Here is a 17,843-nt window from a genome sequence, read left to right as displayed (position 1 = left end):
TGAAACATGAACAGATGAGCACTCAACAACAGCAATAAAATGTATGTGATATTGCAGTGGTATATCTGGGGAGAGGATCCTGCATGTTTCCTCTGTAGTGTTGTAAATGTAAAAATCACCTGTGTTTATTGAGCATCTTCGATGCTGTACAATTGCCCAATCAAAGTGATTTTACCGCAACAAATAATCTGAACAGGGATTGTTTACATATCACTCTGATTTGCATTTATAACAGCATTGATGTTTATTTGAAATGTTTCGTACTTATTGCATCAAATATACATTTGAACCAGATACTTACATGACACCAGAAGAGAGCACATAATCAATTATTAATTCCAAACAAATCACATACAAAATTAAAATTATCACCAGGTGATAAAAATGGTACCTGCCAAAATTCAAAGGCAACTTTATGGAAAGAAATGCCACGTCAACACTCCAATTGTCACCCTTTTATGACAGGGACTTAGTTGAGGGGTTGTGGAGTGCAGTGATTTGAAATGTCTTTCAGGAGAATGTGTCTCAAATGACCAGCCACTTTTATTACACAGCCTCCTTCTGAAAACATGACACAATCAATAAGGATTCACTACTCGGAGAGCCCATCAATCTAGCAGCTAATTACAATGTGTCCAGATTTAACCAGTAGCCCAATACTTAACTGTCTTAATATGCTAATTTACTATGAGGCCCTAGAGAATAAATCACGCCCAAGGACTTCTCAGCCTAGAGGTGTTGTACATTACAGTTAGCCTTCAAATTGGTTTAACCTGCTATTGGAATTCAGGAATGTCTGCGCTGTTTAAATTGCTACCTTGACACAAATGTCTTCATTTAGCAAAGTACATCGTAAAAGAGGACACACAATGTATACTAGAATACATGTGAAAGAAATATGATTTCTGTACCTATGGGGAGAGATACAGAAAAAATATGTATGGGATCGAGACATAAAAATAGATCTCATTGGCCACTTACACCATTGCTGGGTTTGGCATCGAAAGAATGCATATGCAAAAAAGTACCTCCCTCCTACTGTAAAATATGAATTTTTAATGGTATGTGGCTATTTTGCTTTCACTGGTCCTGGGGCCCTTATTAAAGGCCCAGTGCATAAAAAAATAGATTTTCATGTGTTTTATATATAATTCCTCACTATGAGGTTGGAATAATATTGTGACATTTAAGAATTATGATAATGCCCTTTTAGTGTATCACCAGGTGGTAAATTAGTTAATAGACCAATAAGAAAGACAGTTCCAAACCTCTTTGCCAATAACAGCTCGTTTTTGGCAGAGCCACTCCCAGACAGTCCTAGCTAAATTCTTGCATGAGAAATTGTTATTTGCTAAGAAGCTATTTTTGTGTATTTTTACAATTTTAATTCAAAATGATCACAGTAAGGTAGTTAGTTATTTGTTACCCAGAATGGTTTGATATTGAGATAAAATGTTTGCATTGGACCTTCAAGGTCAACGGCATCATGAACTTTACCAAGTACCGGCATATTTTAGCCAAAAACCTGGTTGTCTCTTCTAGGAGGCTGGCACTTGTCCAGAAGTGGATCTTCCAGCAAGACAATAACCCCAAGCACCCATCAAAATCCACAAATGAATTGTTAATTGACCACAAAATCTACATAAATACAATGGCCATCTCATTTCCAGACTTGAACCCTATAGAAAACCTGTGGTTTGGACTGAAGTGGGCAATATATAAGCGCAGACGAAGGTTGTCAAGGAGATGTAAAAATTCTGTATGGACGAATGTATAAGGCTATGTTTACACAGGCAGCCCAATTCTGATCTAATTTGATTGGTCAAAAGATCAATTAGTGGAAATATCAGAATTTGGGTTGCCTTTGTAAACGCAGCTCTATAGCCCTCCCAATGTGTTCTCCAATCTCATAAAACACTATGGAAAAAGGCTCAGTGCCCTTATCCTTGCAAGGGGAGGGTGTCGGAGTATTGAAAACAGGGGTACCAATCATTTTAACCCCTTTATTATTAGAGAGAAAAATGATTACTTGCTAAACAAAATCTCTTTCTCTGAGCAAATGTATTATAAAATAATATAGTGTTTAAAATTGCAAACAATATAGCTCAGTACTTGTGTTATTTATTTCATAATGTATTTTCTGCAAAACTTTATCAAGGGTGCCAATCATTTCAGAGGTGACAGCAGCAGGCGCTTCATTATATGAAAAGACACACTCAATTGAAGCCATTTTAGCTACTGTCCAAGTAATGATTTGAAACAGCTAAATAGTTTGGATAAAAGAGAGCTACTTTGTTTCAGACTTTCTGTGGCCTCATTGGTAGAGTGCAGTTGGATTGGGCTGCCTCACTCCATGGGTAGATACTTCTGGGTGTTAAGGTGTGGGTGGATTCCCATCCTGTCTGTGGGGGCGGACAGAACCAGAGGGTACCGCACTACATCTGTATTCCCCATCTCCCAAAACTCAGAGCTTTCTTACATTTTTTGTGTTTTAAAAAAATGTTTTATTACTTAGAAAATCTGATAAATGAATGAATTCACAGGAAAGGGCAATCCAATTTTCCTCAGTGAACATCAAGGCACTTGCATGAGGTATACTATGATGAGGGACATGAGGGGCGTTGTACAAAACAAAGTCATCATTGATTGGATCGTCTCTAACCAATCAAAGTATCAAAGCCAATTTTCAAACTGCCGCTTTACCCATGTGTGTTCTGGTTCTGGCTCAATCCATCATTTTCTGGACCAATCAGACGGCTCCGAATGTGTTCGCATTCGGTAAAGGGTCAGGATGTACTCAAATCCTGACACATTGTGGAGAAGAAGCTAATGTCTGTGAGCATGGCGTAGTGTTTGGTTAGCGCACGGAGTCTGGGTAGCCAGGCAACATGTTGTGGTCAAATCAGTTACTCTAAAAAGCCAATGAAAAAAACTATGGACAGCTTCAACGACAAAAGATTTAAAGCATTTTAAGAGAAAAGGTATACTATAGTCATTGGAGAAAATGACTCACTCTCCCTGAGTGCTCCAGGCTGAGATCCTGGTGGGTTAAAGTTAGATCTTCAAAGGTTTCTTCTTATCTCCAGTGGGAGCAGGTTTAGAGGGTATAGGTTCACAACACATAGGACCTGGCTAACATCCTCTCACAAGGGACACCTGCCCAGAGTGTGCTACTCTATAAACTTCCCCCCTCATACCATCATGGCCACCTAATCATTCCCAGATTCCAATTGGCTCATTCATCCCCCCTCTTCTCGCCTGTAACTATTCCCCAGGTTGTTGCTGTAAATGAGAATGTGTTCTCAGTCAACTTTCCTGGTAAAATTAGAAACATGCTCTGAGTGAGCTTCTCTCTAAACCTCCCCCCCTTAACCCCAGGCGTACCACTCTAAACTTTCCCTCTCTGTGGCCCCCCATGAAAGTCGATGTGGTTTTTGACAAAAGGGTACGCGTGGACAAGGTTGTTCAAATTGAAAGATATGTTCAACAGAAATACAAGCTTCTAGTTTCATCAGGGAATAAATTGCAATTATTTACGAGGTTCAATGATCGACATTATTAAGTACAATAAAATGTTAGATGTATTTCTCTGGAGTAAGTCGTTTTGGAGAAATCTAGCTAAAAATAGGTTATTTTCCCTTAAAGGTTCAAGCTCCAATTGAAAGAGTATTAGGGTAAAAAAAAGAAGGTAAATTAGATTAGCGATACAGTCAAACTCCCTTAATGTATTAGTCTGAACCTTCAGAAATAAAAAAGACATTGATAGCCCTCATATTGTAAATACACTGAGCAGTTAAGACTTTAAATTCACTGGATGACTACCAGTGAATACCAAATATGCACTCTGATCATATAGGATGAACTGTCAAGGACAGCCAACTCTTTGGCCTTGGTTTGCAAGCGATATTCAAGCTGTATTCATGATCATGACTTCACATACAGTCAGGTCCAGAATTATTGGCACCCTTGATTCACTGATTTCTGCTCTCGTAAAAGCCGGGGTTTTCTGCACGTTAACACTAGAAGCTTATGACCTAAACGGGACCAATTGAAAGTGTGGGTTTACGGCTCCAATCCAGATGTGTTGGTCATTACTGAGACGTGGTTAAGGAAGATTGTTTTGAATGCTGATGTTAAATTAACCTTTCTGGTTATAACCTTTTTCGGCAAGACAAATCTTCCAAAGGAGGGGGAGTGGCAATCTTTACCAAGGATCACCTTCAGTGCTCGGTTGTCTCCACCAAGACTGTCCCCAAATAATTGCTGATTTTAAGTATTAAACTTTCAAATAGCTCTTTTTGACTGTTGCTGGGTGCTATCGTCCTTCATCAGCACCGGCCTGTACCCTACCTGCCCTAAACTCTCTCCTGGCTCCTTACACTAAGTCTGAATTTGTCCTGCTAGGTGACCTAAACTGGGACATGCTTAAACCACCTGACCAAGTCCTAAAGCAATGGGACTCCCTAAATATTTCTCAGATTATTACCAATCCCACAACGTATGACTCCAAACACCCAGAAAAAGCTACTCTTCTTGATGTTATCCTCACAAATAATCCTGATAGGTATCAGTATGGTGTTTTTTGTAATGGCCTTAGTGATCACTGTTTTACAGCCTGTGTTTGTAATGGCTGCTCAGTTAAACGGCCTGTCCTGATTTGTCATAGGCGCTTGCTAAAAAACTTTCATGAGCAAGTGCAGTCAGGCTATCCGGAAGGACAAAGTTAGTTACTTTAAGGAGCAGTTCTCTCTCCGTGGGTCTAACCCCAAGAAGTTCTGGAAAACAGTTAAAGGCCTGGAGAATAAACTCTCCTCCTCCCAGCTGCCCATGTCCTTTAAAGTTTATTATGTGGTTGTTACTGTCAAGAACCACAGGGCTGAGCTCTTTAATCACCACTTCATTAATTCAGGATTCCTATTTGACTCTGCCATGCCTCCTTGCCCATCCAACATTTCCTCATCTCCCACCCCTTCTAATGTTACTATCCCTGATGCTTCTCCCTCTTTTTCCCCTGCCCCGCAACAAAGTTTCTCCCTGCAGGCAGTCACTGAGTCCGAGGTGCTAAAGGAGCTCCTGAAACTTGACCCCAGTAAACCATCTGGGTCAGATGGTTTAGACCCTTTCTTCTTTAAGGTTGCTGCCCCTATCTCCGACCATTTGAACTTCTCTCCTTTCTGGGGAGGTTCCCATTGCTTGGAAGGCAGCCACGGTTCGTCATTTACTTAAAGGGGAGATCAAGCTGATCCTAACTGTTATAGGCCTATTTCTATTTTTGCCTGTTTATCAAAAGTGTTGAAAACCTTGTCAATAATCAGCTGACTGGCTTTCTTGATGTCTTTATATTATATTATTCTCTCTGGTATGCAATCTGGTTTCCACTCAGGTTATGGATGTGTCACTGCAACCTTAAAGGTTCTCAAGGATGTCACCATTGCCCTTGATTCTAAGCAATGTTGTGCTACTATTTTTATTGACTTGGCCAAAGCTTTTGATACGGGAGACCATTCCATTCTTGTGGGCCGGCTAAGGAGTATTGGTGTCTCTGAAGGGTCTTTGGCCTGGTTTGTTAACTACCTCGCTCAAAGAGTGCAGTGTTTAAAGTCAGAAAATCTGCTGTCTCATCCACTGCCTGTCTCCAAGGGAGTACCCCAAGGCTCAATCCTAGGCCCCACACTCTAATCAATTTACATCAACAACATAGCTCATGCAGTAGGAAGCTCTCTCATCCATTTATATGTAAATGATACAGTCTTATGCTCAGCTGCCCCCTCCCAGGATTTTGTGTTAAATGCTCTACAACAAAGCATTCTTAGTATCCAACAAGCTTTCTCTACCCTTAACCTTGTTCTGTACACCTCCAAAAAAAAAGGTAATGTGGGTTGGTAAGAAGAATGCCTCTCTCCCTACAGGTGTGATTACTACCTCTGAGGATTTAGAGCTTGAGGTAGTCACCTCATACACGTACTTGGGAGTATGGCTAGACGGTACACTGTCCTTCTCTCAGCATATATCAAAGCTGCAGGCTAAAGTTAAATCTAGACTTGGTTTCCTCTATCGTAATCACTCCTCTTTCACCACAGCTGCCAAACTAACCCTGATTCAGATGACCATCCTACCCATGCTAGATTACGGAGACTTAATTTATTGAATGGTGGGGGTGCCATCGAGCGGGGTGCTATCGAGGGTGCTAGGTGTGCTATCGAGCGGCTAGATGTTCTTTACCATTCGGCCATCAGATTTGCCTCCAATGCTCCTTATAGGACACATCACTGCACTCTCTATACTCCTCTGTAAACTGGTAAACTGGTCATATTTATAAAACCCTCCAAGGTCTCACTCCCCCCTATCTGAGATATCTACTGCAGCCCTCATCCTCCACATACAACACCCGTTCTGCCAGTCACATTCTGTTAAAGGTCCCCAAGGCACACACATCCCTGGGTCGCTCGTCTTTTCAGTTCGCTGCAGCTAGCGACTGAAAGGAGCGGCAACAATCAATCATGGACACTCTTACTGACAGTTGTGGCTGCTTTGAATGATGTATTGATGTCTATACCTTCTTGCCCTTTGTGCTGTTGTCTGTGCCCAATAATGTTTGTACCATGTTTTGTGCTGCTACCATGTTGTGCTGCTACCATGTTGTTGTCATGTTTTCTTGCTGCCATGCTGTGTTGGCATGTGTTACTGCCTTGCTATGTTGTTGTCTTAGGTCTCTCTTTATGTGGTGTTGTATTCTCTTGTCGTGATGTGTGTTTTGTCCTTTATTAATATTGTATTTATATATTTTTGTAATCCCAGCCCCCGTCCCCGCAGGAGGCCTTTTGCCTTTTGGTAGGCCATCATTGTAAATAAGAATTTGTTCTTAATTAACTGACTTGCCAGTTAAATAAATGTTCAATAAAAAAAAAAGATGAGTAAAAATGTTATATTGTATGCTCAAAAAAATTGGGAAACTATATTATTTTATATTACTACAATTGCTCAGAGAAATACATTTTGTTAAACAAGTAATGAAAAATACATTTAAAAAAAGGTATGGGTCAAAATTATTGGCACTGTTTTCAGTACTCCAGCACCCTCCCCATTGTGAGGAAAACAAATGTGTTCTTCAATGTGTTCTTCAAGCAAAAAAATGCTTGAAGAACACATTGGGAGGGATCTTAGACCATTCCTCCATACAAAATCTTTCCAGATCCTTGATATCCTTTGTCTGCTCTTATGGACTGCCCTCTTCAAATCAAACCACAGGTTGTCAAGGTGGTTCAAGTCCGGGGATGGTCATTGCAATACATAGATTTTGTGGTCAATCAACAATTTCTTTGTGGAATTTGATTAGTGCTTGGGGTTATTGTCTTGTTGGAAGATATACAATACCAGTCAAAAGTTTGGACACACCTACTCATTCAAGGGTTTTTCTGTATTTTTACTATTTTCTACATTCTAGAGTAATAATAGTGAAGACATCAAAACTATGAAACACATATAGAATCATGTAGTAAGCAAATAAGTTTTAAACAAATCAAAATATGTTATATTTGAGATTCTTCAAAGTAGCCTTGATGACCGCTTTGCCCACTCTTGGCATTCTCTCAGCCAGCTTCATGAGGTAGTCACCTCAATTAACATGTGTGCCTTGTTAAATGTTCATTTGTGGAATTTCTTTCCTTCTTAATGCGTTTGAGCCAATCAGTTGTGTTGTGACAAGGTAGGGTTGGTATACAGAAGATAGCCCTATTTAGTAAAATACCAAGTCCATATTATGGCAACAACAGCTCAAATATGCAAAGATAAATGACAGTCCATCATTACTTTAAGACATGAAGGTCAGTCAATACATATCATTTCAAAAACTTTGAAAGTGTTTTCAAGTGCAGTTGCAAAAAACAACCTCATGAGGACTGCCACAGGAAAGGAAGAACCAGGGTTACCTCTGCTGCAGAGGATAAGTTCACTAGAATAACTGCACCTCAGATTGCAGCCCAAATAAATGCTTCACAGAGTTCAAGTAACAGACATCTCGACACCAACTGTTCAGAGGAGACTGTGTGAATCAGGCCTTCATGGTTGAATTGCTGCAAAGAAACCACTACTAAAGGACACCAATAAGAAGAAAACACTTGCTTTGGCCAAGAAACATGAGCAATGGACATTAGACCATTGGGAATCTGTCCTTTGGTTTGATGAATCCAAATGTGAGATTTTTGGTTCCCACCGCCATGTCTTTGCAGACGCAGAGTAGGAGAACTGATGATCTCCGCATGTGTTGTTCCCACCGTGAAGCTTGGAGGAGGAGGTGTATTGGTGTGGTGATGCTTTGCAGCTGACACTGTCAGTGATTTATTTAGAATTCAAGGCACACTTAACCAGCATGGCTACCACAGCATTCTGCAGCGATACGCCATCCCATCTGGTTTGCGCTTGTTTTGTTTTTCAACAGGACAATGACCCAACACATCTCCAGGCTGTGTAAGAGCTATTTGACCAGGAAGGAGTGATGGAGTCCTGCTTCAGATGACCTGCCCTCCACAATCACCCGATCTCAACCCAGTTGAGATGATTTGGGATGAGTTGGACCTCAGAGTGAAGGAAAAGAAGCCAACAAGTTCTTAGCATATGTGGGAACTCCTTCAAGGCTTTTGGAAAAGCATTCCTCATAAAGCTGGTTGGAAACTAAAAATGTTTTGGTTACTACATGATTCTGTATGTGTTATTTCATAGATTTGATGTCTTCACTATTATTCTACAATGTAGAAAATAGAAAAAATAAAAACCCTTGGATGAGTAGGTGTATCCAAACTTTTGACTGGTACTGTACCTGGCAGAGGCAACCAAGTTTTTGGCTGAATTGTACATGTACTTGGTAAAGTTTATGATGCCATTGACCTTAACAAAGGCTCCAGCACCAGTGGAAGCAAAATAGCCCAATAATATCATAGATCCACCACCATATTTTACAGTAGGTATGAGGGACTTTCTGCACATGCTTTTGTTTTTCTACACCAAATCCACGTCTGGTGTTCGTGGCCAAAGAGCTCTATTTTCACATCCTCTGATCATTTGAGCAATTGTATAGTATGAAATAGTATGAAATAATATACAGTGCCTTGCGAAAGTATTCAGCCCCCTTGAACTTTGCAACCTTTTGCCACATTTCAGGCTTCAAACATAAAGATATAAAACTGTATTTTTTTGTGAAGAATCAACAACAAGTGTGACACAATCATGAAGTGGAACGACATTTATTGGATATTTCAAACTTTTTTAACAAATCAAAAACTGAAAAATTGGGCGTGCAAAATTATTCAGCCCCTTTAAGTTAATACTTTGTAGCGCCACCTTTTGCTGCGATTACAGCTGTAAGTTGCTTGGGGTATGTCTCTATCAGTTTTGCACATCGAGAGACTGAATTTTTTTCCCATTCCTCCTTGCAAAACAGCTCGAGCTCAGTGAGGTTGGAGGAAGAGCATTTGTGAACAGCAGTTTTCAGTTCTTTCCACAGATTCTCAATTGGATTCAGGTCTGGACTTTGACTTGGCCATTCTGACACCTGGATATGTTTATTATTGAACCATTCCATTGTAGATTTTGCTTTATGTTTTGGATCATTGTCTTGTGGGAAGACATATCTCCGTCCCAGTCTCAGGTCTTTTGCAGACTCCAAGTTTTCTTCCAGAATTGTCCTGTATTTGGCTCCATCCATCTTCCCATCAATTTTAACCATCTTCCCTGTCCCTGCTGAAGAAAAGCAGGCCCAAACCATGATGATAACACCACCATGTTTGACAGTGGGGATGGCGTGTTCAGGGTGATGAGCTGTGTTGCTTTTACGCCAAACATAACGTTTTGCATTGTTGCCAAAAAGTTCAATTTTGGTTTCATCTGACCAGAGCACCTTCTTCCACATGTTTGGTGTGTCTCCCAGGTGGCTTGTGGCAAACTTTAAACGACACTTTTTATGGATATCTTTAACCTGTCTACGATACTGGTTCCCAATTGGGAATCAACCCTCCCACGTTCAGCTGAAACGGTGGCGCATGGAACGCAAAAATATTCTTAAAAATATTTAACCTCCACACATTAACAAGTCCAATAGCTCAAATGAAAGATAAACATCTTGTTCATCTAGCCAGCAAGTCAGATTTCTAAAATGTTTTACGGCGAAAACATAGCACATATATATGTAAAACCACCACCAGACACAGCTCATTTCAATAGCCAAAACATGCAATCAACAAACGCAGGATTAAAAAATAAATCGCTCACTAACCTTTTGAAAATCTTCATCAGATGACAGTAATATGACATATTACACAGTACATATTTTTTTTTTTCAATAATATGCCATTTATATCCATAAATGTCCATTTACAGTGAGTTCACCTTAAGAAATTACTCAAAAATGCCCGCAGGAAATCTATGTAGCGCGGCAAGATAACGTAAATAGACATCATAAACTTTGACTAAATATACATGTTCTACATATAGTTAGAAAGATACACTGCTTCTTTATGCAACCGCTGTGTTAGATTTATTTTTAACGTTACAGAAATCGCACACTATTCCATATGCTGAGACAGCGCTCAGTTCCAAGCTACATTTCCACGTAATGTTGGAGTCAACAGAAACACAGATTTAAGCATAAATATTCCCTTACCTTCGATGGTCTTCGTTCAGAATGTTCTGGAAGGCTTGGTTTTGGTTTCAAGTCTTGCGTCTTTGTATTAGCTACTGCTAATAACATCAGCTGAAATGCACCCAAAACGTCCTCTGGTCCGGATAAGTTGCGCATCAAAACTTCAAAATTACACATTATATGTCGACTAAACAGGTCAAACTAAGTGCAGAAGCAAGCTTTATGATGTTTTAGACGTGCAAAACAAACTTCAATTCAATCGGCCATCGTCTGCCCTTCTCTTGAGTGCTGGAAACAAAGGAATGGCTGGGACCAATTCGCGCCCATACGCACAGCCTATTCTCTCGTGGCACGCACTAATTTCACTCCCATAGGGTCAATTCTCGCGGGATTTGAACGATTTGAAGCTCTAATGAACGAGGACATCTAGCGGAAGAGATAGAAAGTGTCCCCAGAATCATAGCTGGTTGGGAAGGGTGGGGGCCATGACGTCAAAGTTGCTCCAACTTTCATGGCCACAAAAACTAGTTTGGAAGAATGCCTGCCCTGTGAGTTCTGCTATACTTACAGACATAATTCCAACGGTTTTAGAATCTTTAGAGTGTTTTCTATCCAATAATAATTTTTATTTGCATATATTAGCAATTTTTGACAGATTTTTTTTCCAGTTTACTAGGGGTACCCAATCTCTCCAAAGGGGGCGTATGTCTGCCATATCCTTAACAGGTTTTAAGAAATGGCTTTCTTCTTGCCACTCTTCCATAAAGGCCAGATTTGTGCAATATACGACTGATTGTTGTCCTATGGACAGAGTCTCCCACCTCAGCTGTAGATCTCTGCAGTTCATCCAGAGTGATCATGGGCCTCTTGGCTGCATCTCTGATCAGTCTTCTCCTTGTATGAGCTGAAAGTTTAGAGGGACGGCCAGGTCTTGGTAGATTTGCAGTGGTCTGATACTCCTTCCATTTCAATATTATCGCTTGCACAGTGCTCCTTGGGATGTTTAAAGCTTGGGAAATCTTTTTGTATCCAAATCCGGCTTTAAACTTCTTCACAACAGTATCTCGGACCTGCCTGGTGTGTTCCTTGTTCTTCATGACGCTCTCTACGCTTTTAACAGACCTCTGAGACTATCACAGTGCAGGTGCATTTATACGGAGACTTGATTACACACAGGTGGATTGTATTTATCATCATTAGTCATTTAGGTCAACATTGGATCATTCAGAGATCCTCACTGAACTTCTGGAGAGAGTTTGCTGCATTGAATTATGCTTAGAGGTAAAGCTTAGCTATATTGTTTGCAGGTTTAGCATAACATTCCTTACATTCTCCTTGAGAAATTAGACTATGCATTTACCTTTAAATGTATTTTTTTGGAGAGAGAGTCCTTGTGTATCTTAGAACCATGCTGAGGTTGTACAGAAACATACAAAATGGATGAACTTGCAAATTGACCATCTAAAACGGCAAGTCACCACTGGACCGCTGAGCAAGTAGAACCGGGTGGAAATCTAAAGATGCTGACTAACTTAGAACAACATCTTGACAGGCATTGAATTTCTACTCAACTATTCAGGAGAAAGAGGTCTTAGATAACAGAGTTTCATAATCATCGCTTTCTACCATAGAGCCACCTGCAAAAGCATGCCGAAAATAGTTACTAGTCATTCATGACTCAGTAAACACACCTCTCCATTGACCTAAATGATCTATGGGGAGAGCATATTGTTTTTCACATGAAATAGCAAGATTGTCCTTTTTGGCAGCGCACCCAAAAAACAAAGCATGTCAAGTTGGTCTGACCAGGTCTGTTATGATGCACTCTGATCCATGGCCCAATGGCATTGAACTGGCTGGGCCTAACTCAGTTCTGTTATCACAGAACAGAAATCAACAGCTATGTCCCCAGTCCTCAGGCTCCATTTAAACCTCCTGGCCTGAACACATTACAGACAATGAACACAAAGAGTCCTGGCCCAGATGATAGTATTAATACTAGGATCATGCAGTCGGTGTCGTTGGTCTCCTTACAGGAAAAGGGAACCCCTCTCAGAAATGTCAGATATGAGATTCTGATCAGAGTATTGCTGCTCCTCTCAACCCTTTAATCTATTTTATGAATGAACTGACACCAGACTAAGGATATATACTGTAGCCTAGATTATGTTATGATTTTATATGGTGTTATCATGAAATGTCGTTGTTCCCCGGACCGGTGTATTGCTTTTGACCATGCTATTCTCCACAGATGATTTAAAGAAAAACATGAGTGAAATGTTTAATTCTGAAATAACTTGAATGGATATCAAATGATGATCACTAACACTTCAATGCACCAAGGACTGTCAAGACATCAAATGTTTAATTAAATACCATGGCAACTGACCTGGACACTTCCCAAGTGAATAAGAATGTAGACATCTTGTTTTATTCAAGTACCTTCGATATTTCCTCATGTGCAATCATCAGTGAGATTATGGAGACTCAACATTTCCCATGATACTCACACCAATAGTCATGAGGAGTGAGTAGGACAGTGCTTATGTCACAATTTGATCGATTGTATATTTACGTGTCTGTACATTAAGTGGGTCACGTGTCTGGGCATGATCAGGCGGATTTTATTCACTCAGGAATGTGTGTGATGATTGATGCTGTACTGTATGTGTACGTAGGCTAACATTATCATGGTGTTCCTATGCAGTGAACTTTGTGACACAAAATGTGGGGCTAAGACAATGTGTGTGTGTGTGACTAAAACACTGTGTGTGTGTGAGATGGGGGTGAGAAAGAGTTTAAATATGAATTAGGTTGTGTGCTGCTTACAGGTTGTACACTAATGAATGTACAGTATGTGAGTGAAACGTGGGGGCAGGTGTGTGTGTAAAAGTGTGTTTGAGGGTGTGTGAGTGTGTGAGAGGCAGTCCGCTGGAGGAGGAGCCGGGGCAGGAAGAGCAGAGGGGCTGCAGCGAAAGGTCACGCAGGCCAAAACAGGGCCCTGGGGGGAGAGTGTATGAGACGAGGTGAAGGAGAGAGTTTATTAAGAGAAAAGTATTACGGCCTGCAATTAGACGTGGTGTTTTCCCTGACTTCACACCCCTATTCATAAACAGTGGTGCTGTCACCAGCAATTAGTGTTTGTCAGAAAAACCTAGAGGTCTAATTGGTCTTGGTGTCACCCCAACACCGTCCAAAACACCAGTCTGAAACCTAGTATCTACAATGTCTTCAGAAAGTATTCACACGCATAGATTTTTTACACATTTTTTGTGTTACACTCTGAATTTAAAATGTATTACATTTGGATTTTGTGTCACTGGTTTACACACAATACGCCATCATATTAAAGTTTTTTTTCGAAATGTTTAGAAATGAATTACAAATGAAAAGCTGAAATGTCTTGTGTCAGTAAGTATTCAACCCTTTTGTTATGGCAAGCCTAAATAGGTTCAGGCAACAATTATTTGTAAAGTCCCTCAGTCGAGCATTGAATTTCAAACACAGATTCAACAACAAAGACCACGGAGGTTTCCAATGCTTCGTAAAGAAGGTCACCTATTGGTAGATGGGTAAAAAAAAATGAATATCCCTTTGAGCATGGTGAAGTTAATATTGACACTTTGGATGGTGTATGAATACACCCAGTCACTACAACGATACAGGCGTCCTTCGTAACACAGTTGTTGGAGAGGAAGAAACCACTCAAGGATTTCACCATGAGGCCTATGGTGACTTTAAAACAGCTAAAGAGTTGAATGGCTGTGATAGGAGAAAACTGAGGATGGATCAACAGTATTGTAGTTATTACTCTTCAATACTAACCTAATTGATAGAGTGAAATTAAGGAAGCCTGTACAGAATAAAAATATTACAAAACATCAGTGGAGTAAAGTACTTAAAACTTCTTAAGGCTAGGGGGCACTATATTCACGTCCAGATGAAAAGTGTGCCCAAAGTAAACTGCCTGAATCAAACACGCCAAATAAATGGACATTTTGGGGATATAAGGACGGAATTTACCGAACGAAATGACTATTTGTGATGTTTAATGGAGGCCAGTGAGATATACCTGCTGGAGCGCGTGCTACAGGTGGGTGCTGCTATGGTGACCAGGGAGCTGAGATAAGGCGGGGCTTTACCTAGCAAAGACTTATAGATGACCTGGAGCCAGTGGGTCTGGCGACGAGTATGAAGCGAGGGCCAGCCAACGAGAGTATTCAGGTCGCAGTGGTGGGTAGTATGTGGGGCTTTGGTGACAAAACGGATGGCACTGTGATTGACTGCATCCAATTAGTTGAGTATTGGAATTAGCTGAGTATTGGCTGAGTGGAGGCTATTTTGTAAATGACATCGCCGAAGTCAAGGATCGGTAGGATAGTCAGTTTTATGAGGGTATGTTTGGCAGCATGAGTGAAGGATGCTTTGTTGTGAAATTGGAAGCCGATTCTAGATTTAACTTTGGATTGGAGATGCTTAATGTGAGTCTGGAAGAAGAGTTTACAGTCTAACCAGACACCAAGATATTTGTAGTTGTCCACATATTCTAAGTCAGAACCATCCAGAGTAGTGATACTGGAAGGCCGGGCAGGTGTGGACAGCGATCGGTTGAAGAGCATGCATTTAGTTTTACTTGCATTTAAGAGCAGTTGGAGGCCACGGAAGGAGAGTTGTATGGCATTGAAGCTCATCTGGAGGTTAGTAAACACAGTGTCCAAAGAAGGGCCAGAAGTATACAGAATGGTGTCTTCTGCATAGAGGTGGATCAGAGAATCACCAATAGCAAGAGCGACATCATTGATGTATACAGAGAAAAGAGTCGGCCTGAGGAGTGAACCCTGTGGCGCCCCCATAGAGACAGCCAGAGGTCCGGACAACAGGCCCTCCGATTTGACACATTGAACTCTGTCTGAGAAGTAGTTGGTGAACCAGACGAGGCAGTCATTTGAGAAACCAAGGCTGTTGAGTCTGCCAATAAGAATGTTGTGATTGGCAGAGTCGAAAGCCTTGGCCAGGTTGATGAATACAGCTGCACAGTACTGTCTCTTATCGATGGCGGTTATGATATCGTTTAGGACCTTGAGCGTGGCTGAGCTGCACCCATGACCAGCTCCGAAACCAGATTGCATAGCGGAGAAGGTAAGGTGGGATTCGAAATGGTCGGTGATCTGTTTGTTAACTTGGCTTTCGAAGACCTTAGAAAGGCAGGGTAGGATAGATATAGGTCTGTAACAGTTTGGGTCTAGAGTGTATCCTACTTTGAAAAGGGGGATGACCGTGGCAGCATTACAATCTTTGGGGATCTCAGACGACACGAAAGAGATGTTGAACCGGCTATTAATAAGGGTTGCAACAATTTCAGTGGATAATTTTAGAAAGAGAGGGTCCAGATTGCCTAGCCCGGTTGATTTGTATGGATCCAGATTTCGCAGTTCTTTCAGAACATCGGCTATCTGGATTTGAGTGAAGGAGAAATGTGGAGGCTTGGGCCAGTTGCTGTGGGGGGTGCAGGGCTGTTGACCGGGGTAGGGGTAGCCAAGTGAAAAGCATGGCCAGCCGTAGAAAAATGCTTTTTGAAATTCTTAATTATCGTGGATTTATCGGTGGTGACAGTGTTTCCTAGCGTCAATGCAGTGGGCAGCTGGGGGGAGGTGTTCTTATTCTCCATGGACTTTACAGTGTCCCAGAACTTTTTGAAGTTTGTGCTACAGGATGCAAATTTATGATTGAAAAAGCTAGCCTTTGCTTTCCTGCCTGTGTATACTAGTTCCTGACTTCCCTGAAAAGTTGCATACCGCGGGGGCTATTCAATGCTATTGCAGTACGCCATAGGATGTTTTTGTGCTGGTCAAGTGGTAGTGGTGGCTGCATCATGTTATGGGTATGCTAGTAATCATTAAGGACTGCGGGAGTTTTTCAGGATAACAGAAATGTTATGAATTTAAGTGCATGCTAAATCCTCGAGGTAAACCTGCTTCAGTCTTCTTTCCAACAGACACTGGGAGATGAATTCCCCTTTCAGCAGGACAATAATCTAAAACACGCCAAATCTACAAGGCCAAATTTACACTGGAATGGCTTACCAAGAAGACAGTGAATGCTCCTGATTAGCCAAGTTACCGTTTTGACTGAGATCTACTTGAAAATCTGTGACAAGACCTGGAAATGATTGCCTAGCTATGATCAACAACCAATTAGAAATAGCTTGAAGAATTTTGAAAAAGCAATGGGCAAATGTTGCACAATCCAAGTGTGAAAAGCTCTTAGAGACTTACCCAGAAAGACTCAGCCTTAATCGCTGCCAAAGATGCTTCTACAACGTTTTGGCTTAGAGTGGTGAATACTTATGTAAATGAGATATTTCTGTATTTTCACTTTGTCATTATGAGGAATTGTTGGTAGATGGGAGAAAAAAACTATATTTTGAATTCAAACTGTAACACAACAAAATGTGAAATATGTCAAGGGGTAGGACTTTGAAGTAAAAAGACTTATAAAAACAAGTTACCCTACACTTGATCAAAAATCTCTGGCAGATAGCAGTAGACCTACGGATGACGTGAGTCATTGATTTAAATTTACAATGTGTTTTCCTGGAAAATTGAACATGTGTTGAACATTTGTTAAGCTTTTGTTTTTCATGAATCTATTTTTTTATTAATTCATTAAAGTTTAAAGTTTTTAACCTGATTGTTTTTCTCTTGGATTACTAACCCCGTGGTGAGAAAAATAATGGATCAGCAATAGCCACAAGAGGAGCAAGAGCCTCAGTCACAAGATGAGCAAGAGCCTTCACAAGCTGTTCAGTATTAGCTATTGATGTGCTTCTACAAAACCTAGCAGAGGAACTTTTACAAAACTCAGCTGACCACGCCGGCAATCTCGACCCCACAGTCCTTCTTGTCCCCGTGGAAGAAGCGGTTGTAGAAGAGCAGGCGGCAGATTCTTAGCAACTGGTTCCTATTACGGCAGCAAATGGTTCCTACTACGCAGTGAATGGTTCTTATTATGCAGCAAATGGCTCCTATTACGGCAGCAAATGGCTCCTATTATGACAGTAAATGGCTCCTATTACGACAGCAAATGGTTCCTTTTACGGCAGAAAATGGTTCCTATTAGGAAGCAAATGGTTCCTATTACGCAATAAATGGCTCCTATTCACAAGGTCCTTAACTGTTGTTCTGGGATTGATTTGCACTTTTCGCACCAC

The 17,843-nt window shown here is 40.9% G+C and overlaps 1 protein-coding gene across 1 annotated transcript in view; it reads right to left on the bottom strand.

Annotated features, from left to right (window-relative positions):
• Nucleotides 1–10,924, bottom strand: part of LOC110504767 (X-linked interleukin-1 receptor accessory protein-like 2) — a 457,839-nt gene extending 446,915 nt beyond the window's left edge. Inside the window, exon 1 of the mRNA XM_090219380.1 lies at nt 10,655–10,924. The gene's annotated coding sequence lies outside the window, so the exon portion shown is untranslated. The remainder of the gene's footprint in view (nt 1–10,654) is intronic.
• Between the last annotated feature and the right edge of the window lie 6,919 nt (nt 10,925–17,843).

Source organism: Oncorhynchus mykiss, chromosome 25 (genome assembly GCF_057628025.1).
Source record: "Oncorhynchus mykiss isolate SJ-2025 chromosome 25, ASM5762802v1, whole genome shotgun sequence".
In the NCBI taxonomy this organism is placed as follows: Eukaryota; Metazoa; Chordata; class Actinopteri; order Salmoniformes; family Salmonidae; genus Oncorhynchus; species Oncorhynchus mykiss.
Note: the sequence above shows the minus strand (reverse complement) of the source record. Positions and strands in the feature narration are given on the sequence as shown.